The 7,093-nt window shown below is 37.7% G+C and overlaps 1 long non-coding RNA gene across 1 annotated transcript; it reads left to right on the top strand.

Annotated features, from left to right (window-relative positions):
• The first annotated feature begins 1,730 nt into the window (after positions 1-1,730).
• Positions 1,731-3,216, top strand: LOC140920266 (uncharacterized). The gene is made up of 2 exons (XR_012162991.1): positions 1,731-1,852; positions 3,065-3,216. It is a non-coding gene; the product is annotated as an uncharacterized lncRNA (long non-coding RNA).
• The last annotated feature ends 3,877 nt before the right edge of the window (positions 3,217-7,093 follow it).

Below are 7,093 nucleotides of genomic sequence, written 5' to 3'. Positions count from 1 at the left end.
TACGTTTATGGTTTTCGGTTTTTTTGTAAATTGTGCAGACCCGTGATAGGTGGCACCTTGGTAGATAGTACTTTGGCCTGTGATAGGCGGTACATTTACAATTTACGTTATTTTAGTAAGCCGTGCAGACCCGTGATAGGTGGCACCTCGGTAAACGATACGGGCCCGTGATAGGCAGTACGTTTATGGTTTTCGCTTTTTGTAAATCGTGCAGACCCGTGATAGGTGGCACCTCGATAAACGGTACGGGCCCGTGATAGGCAGTACGTTTATGGTTTACGCTTTTTAGTAAATCGTGCAGACCCGTGATAGGTGGCACCTCGGTAAACGATACGGGCCCGTGATATGCAGTACGTTTATGGTTTACGCTTTTTAGTAAATCGTGCAGACCCGTGATAGGTGGCACCTCGATAAACGGTACGGGCCCGTGATAGGCAGTACGTTTATGGTTTACGCTTTTTAGTAAATCGTGCAGACCCGTGATAGGTGGCACCTCGATAAACGGTACGGGCCCGTGATAGGCAGTACGTTTATGGTTTACGCTTTTTAGTAAATCGTGCAGACCCGTGATAGGTGGCACCTCGATAAACGGTACGGGCCCGTGATAGGCAGTACGTTTATGGTTTACGCTTTTTAGTAAATCGTGCAGACCCGTGATAGGTGGCACCTCGGTAAACGATACGGGCCCGTGATATGCAGTACGTTTATGGTTTACGCTTTTTAGTAAATCGTGCAGACCCGTGATAGGTGGCACCTTGGTAAACGATACGGGCCCGTGATAGGCAGTACGTTTATGGTTTACGCTTTTTAGTAAATCGTGCAGACCCGTGATAGGTGGCACCTCGATAAACGGTACGGGCCCGTGATAGGCAGTACGTTTATGGTTTACGCTTTTTAGTAAATCGTGCAGACCCGTGATAGGTGGCACCTTGGTAAACGATACGGGCCCGTGATAGGCAGTACGTTTATGGTTTACGCTTTTTAGTAAATCGTGCAGACCCGTGATAGGTGGCACCTTGGTAAACGATACGGGCCCGTGATAGGCAGTACGTTTATGGTTTACGCTTTTTAGTAAATCGTGCAGACCCGTGATAGGTGGCACCTTGGTAAACGATACGGGCCCGTGATAGGCAGTACGTTTATGGTTTACGCTTTTTAGTAAATCGTGCAGACCCGTGATAGGTGGCACCTTGGTAATTGGTACTTTGGCCTGCGATAGGCGGTACAATTATGATTTACGGCCCTTCGAGGAGGGTTTTGGTTTGGAATTCCGAGTCCATGCATTTTGGCATATACGCATTGCATTAGGGTGCTTGGCACACGAGTCGTGTTTGAATCAAGTTATGATTAAGTGTTATGCATTGATTTTGTGTGTAAGTGTGACTGATTGTAAACTATTTCCAAACTCAAGTTGTTGTGATAATTGTGTTGGAATTGCTAAGTGTTAAGATGTGGAATTGTGTATGAATGTGATTGAGTTAGTTTATGTATTTTTGGAAGAATATGCAGGGAAATCGATTTCCCAATCGATTGGATGAGTTACAGGGACTTCCCTAATTTGACATAATCGATTTGCCAATCGATTTTATAATATGTTTTTCAAAACCATTTAAGAAATCGATTTGGAAATCGGTTTGGCCATGCAGGAATTCAGCAAAACTGACGAAAATCGAGCCTAATATTTTTATTAATTATATAATGCTGATTTTTATGCCTCGGGAAAATTATCAGCCACGTTTCATTGACTCTGAAATTCGTCGATGCTTTTGGACTCGTTTGGACGTGTTGTCGACATCTCATGGTTGCTGAAAATCATTATGGTCCTTCTATCTTATGAAAGCGTCAAATTGAGGTATGGGGTGAGAATGAGTTCGAATGCATGAGTATAAATTAAGTGAGATGAACGGGAATACCGTATTTCCCACAATTCATTCGGGGCTCGCTACGTATGGCAGAAGGCCTTTGAGTAATAATTGACTAATGAGCAAACTTGAATTTTGTGAGGTTAAAATATGAATTAGAAACTTTTATAGGATGTTGTTTGATTTGATTTTTGAAGATCGTGTGATAGTTGAATTATTGTAGAATTGTGTATTTGATTCATTCTGTGTTTTGTTTATATCTATCCTTGATACTGATATATGATATAAAATGTGATGAATTGTAATTATTTGCCTTGCAATTGATGTGGTGTGTGTGAATGGTCTAGTATTATTATTATTATATGTGAGTGTAGACCCTTTATTGTTAGAGATGACGTATCATGATGATAAATTCTGAATGTAATGTATGACTATGGAAATCTGCAATGACGATGTGTGCTCCCTGACTTGTGATATTACCACCCTGATGAATATCATGAAATGCGTATTGTGTTTAATTGAATAGTGACGAATTCGACCCGTGCCAATGATGGTTCTCTTAATGGAGTAAGTAACCTAGGACAACGAGGGGAGAAAGTAGTTGTTGATAATTTTTGAAGTGGAGATTATTTGGTCATCATATAGGTAGGGCCTGACAAGCCTAGTGATTATGGGGAAGTACAACTGAATGAGCCTGATCGTGGCGGTCTACTGTTGAGCCTTAAGGCAAGATTGTTAGACCTTGGAGGTATCCGGGTGGGGAATTCCTAGGTGACTTGGAGGTAGCACTCCAAATGTCGGGAGCTACCACGCAACACACGTTTACCTCGACTGTCACGTATATGTGTCTCGGGTTGAGTTGAGGGATCTATGAGGACAGGGCCAATTTGAATTGTCCGTCCACTTGCGTGGTGGCATAGTATCGAGCCTCCTAACCAAGTACTTCAGAGTTAGAATGGTACCAAAGAAAGAGGAGGAGTCTAGAGTATAAGAGCATGCATAACATTACTTGATTTGTGTATTTACTTACTTGATGTTGTGGATTGTATCAATGTTTTACCTTGATTATTCTTGTTGGTTGTGATTTGATATGATACGGTGTTTAATATTTTTTTTATGTGTTCTTCTCAGTTATTTTATACTATTACATATTTTCGAAGCTCACCCCTCGTTGCTTGTGTTTGGCGCTTGCGAGAGCGCAGTTATTTCAGGTTATCGATTGGGGATCCACGCTCTGAATAAGTGATATTGGGTGGGAGTAATTTTTCGTATTTTGTTGAGTTATGAACAATTTAGATTTTTGTAAATTTGATTGATCAATTGTGTTATTTTATCGGTTATTCAGAGGTAGAAATTAATTGTCTCTAAGTTTAGAACTTGCTTTTATATCAAAAGTATTTATTTAATGAACATCAACTATATTCGATATTAAGAATTTTTTTTATTGAAAATTTTTATGCAAGCATTTTGTGTAAGCGTGAATGTGACGTCTTGAACCTTAAAGTATTTTTTTAAAAAAAAATATACATATATACTCTATTTTGGAACTGCTGCGAATCTCTTTAAAACTATTGCATTTTACCTTTTTATTTCAATTTGGGTTCAGGGTGTTACAGAATCTATGAGGCTAAACGAATTTTGTGCTCTATTGTCATGAGTTACGAAAGGATTCATACGTGTCCTAATGATTGTATTTTATTTCGAAACGAATATGAATTACTAAAGGCGTGTCCGAAATGCAATGTCTCTCGATATAAGAAGAAAGAATCTACTCCAGCAAAAGTCGTGTGGTATTTTCCTATAATACCAAGATTTAGGCGCATGTATCGCAGTGAAGAAGATTCAAAACAGTTGACATGGCATGCAGATGAAAGATTTAGAGATGGAAAGTTTCGACACCTTGTAGATTCCCCACAATGGACACAAATTGATCACGGGTATCCTGAATTCAGGATAGAGTCAAGAAATCTAAGACTTGCACTTTCTACTGATGGAATGAATCCACGTGGTCTTCAAAGCATCTCCTTTAATTGAAGATTTAAAAAATATGTGGGAGACAGGTGTGGAGTTTATGATGGGTATAAGAAAGAATGTTTCAATTTGAGGGCTATGTTTTTCGGCACAATTAATGATTTTCCAGCATATGGTAATTTATCAGGATATAGCATTAAAGGTCAGTTTGCATGTCCTATATATAAAGAGAGTACAAATTGGATGCGGTTGAAACATTGTAAGAAGAATGTATTTCTTGAACATCGTAGATTTTTACCTTATAGTCGTCAGTATCGTGGGTGGAGAAATGCATTCAATGGAAAATCAGAGGAAGGTAAAGCTCCTTTAGCACCGACTGGATATCAAATACTTGAAAAAGTACAAGGTTTGACCAATAAATTTGGCAAACCTTTTGCGGGAGAGCTGGTGAAAACTGGGTGGAAGAAAAAGTCAATTTTCTTTGAATTGCCATATTGGAAGTCATTGTATGTAAGACATTTCCTTGATGTGATGCATATTGAAAAAAATGTCTTTGATAGTGTTATTGGTACGTTACTCAATGTTCCAGAAAAGTCTAATGATGGCATCAATGCAAGATTGGACTTGGTCGATATGGGAATAAGAAATGAATTGGGTCCCATAAAGAAAGGAAATCGCACATATCTACCTCCAGCCGCTCATACTCAATTAGGAAAGGAAAAAATTGTTTTGTGTAAATTTCTACACGAAGTTAATGTTCTAGAAGGATATTCTTCAAACATTAAAAATTTAATTTGTATGAAAGACCTCAAGTTAAAAGGTTTGAAGACCCATGATTGTCATATTCTAATGGAGCATTTGCTACCAATAGGTATACGTTCGATTTTATCTGAAAAAGTTCGACGAGCCATAACTAGATCATGTTTTTTCTTCAGGGAAATTTGTAGTAAAGTGATCGATCATCAGAAATTACCGACATTGTAGAGGGAAATTATTGTTACTTTGTGTGAGCTTGAAATGTATTTCCCACCCTCGTTTTTTGATATAATGGTTCACATTATTGTTCATCTGTTTAAGGAGACACAACTTTGTGGGCCAGCTTATATGAGATGGATGTATCCGATAGAACGATATATGAAAATATTAAAAGGGTACGTAAAAAGTAGAAGTCGACCAGAAGGTTGTATTGCTGAACGATACATTGTTGAAGAGGCTGCTGAATTTTGTACTGAATATCTGTCCAATGTTGAATCCATAGGGCTTCCCATGTCTCGTCATTCGGGAAGACTATCAGGAGAAGGGATAACTGGAAGGAGACTACTGACTATATCAAGGACAGAATGGGAGCAGGCACAATTGTATGTTCTGCACAATGATGATGAGGTTCAACCGTATGTTACAATACACATTGATCAGTTATCTCGTTTGAACATGAATAGGAATCAAAATTGGATAACTCGAGAGCACAATCGAAGTTTTGTAACATGGTTAAAAAATCACATAATGTCAAAATTTGATATAGACCCCGGATCAATTTCAAATAGATTGAGGTGGCTAGCAAATGGTCCGAGCTTACATGTCTTTTCTTACACTGGTTATGTTATTAACGGCTACACATTTTATACCAAAGAACAAGATGATCAGACCACTATGCAAAATAGTGGAGTCACTCTCGTAGCTGAAGCGATGCATGTCTCAAGTGCAAAAGACAAAAACCCAATATATGCAAATCTATCATATTTTGGGGTTATCGAGCGCATATGGGAGTTAGACTACACAATGTTTCGTGTTCCCATATTTGGTTGCAAGTGGGTCGATAATAATAATGGCGTTCAGATTGATGAGTCAGGGTTCTTGCTTGTCGATTTTAATAGGGTGGGATACAAAGACGAGCCTTTTATTTTAGCGTCGCAAGCTCAACAAGTGTTTTATGTCACTGATCCTGCTGATGATAAATGGTCTGTTGTCCTATCGACCAATAAAATAAGTGATGATAACAATAATGATGAAGATATTGGTAATGATCTTTTATTTGCAACATCACAACCACATGAAATTAATTCAACTGATGTTGGTTTATATCTTACAGATGATCATGATGAGGGAATTTGGATTAATCCCATCATTTCGTATTGTTAATGGACAAACAAATGTGAATCCCACCAGGAAAAGAAGAACGGCATCTTAATGTACATGTTTAATTGTTTTATATAAGCCATGTAATCTGAATTGAGTTCATGTAATTTAATTGTTTGAACATGTTTAATTGTTTTATATAAGCAGCCATGTATTTGATTTTCTGCTTATATTTAGCTTGATCTTAGTGTTTTATACAAAGTTCATGTAATTTAATATAAACTAGTAATTTACATGAACTGAACTGAAAAAGCGCTGTAAAAGGCTTTTAAAAAAGCGTTGTAATAGGGTTTTTTATATAACAATAAACCGCTTCAGTTTCCTCTTTATTACGTAAACTTCACTATCATCTCCTCTTCATCATTCTTCTCTTCCTTTGCGAACCCTATCATCTCTTCCATTACGAACCATATTTCCACGATCATCGCTCTCATTTCGAACCATATTTCCATCCACGATCATCTCTCCCATTACACACCATCTATTTTCATTGAAATACGTAACCCTCATTACGTATTTCTTCGAACCATACTTCAGTTTCTACGAACCGTATTTCTCCGAACCCTCATTTCTGCGCATTAGGTATTTCTTTGAACCCTCACTATTCAGGTATTGATGTTATTAATTTTTTGTTATCACTAAAATGCATGTTGAACTTATACTGATACGTACTTAGACTACTGCATGTTGAACTTGTTGAAGTTATACTGAACTGCATGTTGAACTTGTTGTAGATAAATGGATACCAACAAAGATTTAGATTGTCAAAATGAGGAAGTTGTCAACACTAAGACTTACGAAAATGAAGTCAAACGTGGTACAACCATTATGCAAAAGGTCATAAAAGCAAGGTCCAATGGCATAAAATTTGAGGTATAGTATAATTTGTTTGCTGTTTATTTTTTATCTTTTTTGAAAGCATGTACTTGCTATATGAGTTTATTAGGTTGGATGGAATGAGAGTGGTCAGCCAATTGACACCAACAGCTCCATGTTTGTAAGTTACATTGGGGCTGTTGTTCGTTAGAGTATCCCCATTACAATTGATGATTGGAGAGATAAGGCGTTCAAGGATGCGAAAGATATACTGTGGAATGATATACAAGTAACTTTTTTGATCCACT

This window comes from Cicer arietinum, chromosome 5 (assembly GCF_000331145.2).
Source record: "Cicer arietinum cultivar CDC Frontier isolate Library 1 chromosome 5, Cicar.CDCFrontier_v2.0, whole genome shotgun sequence".
Taxonomy (NCBI): Eukaryota; Viridiplantae; Streptophyta; class Magnoliopsida; order Fabales; family Fabaceae; genus Cicer; species Cicer arietinum.
This window is presented reverse-complemented; position numbering and strand designations above follow the sequence as displayed.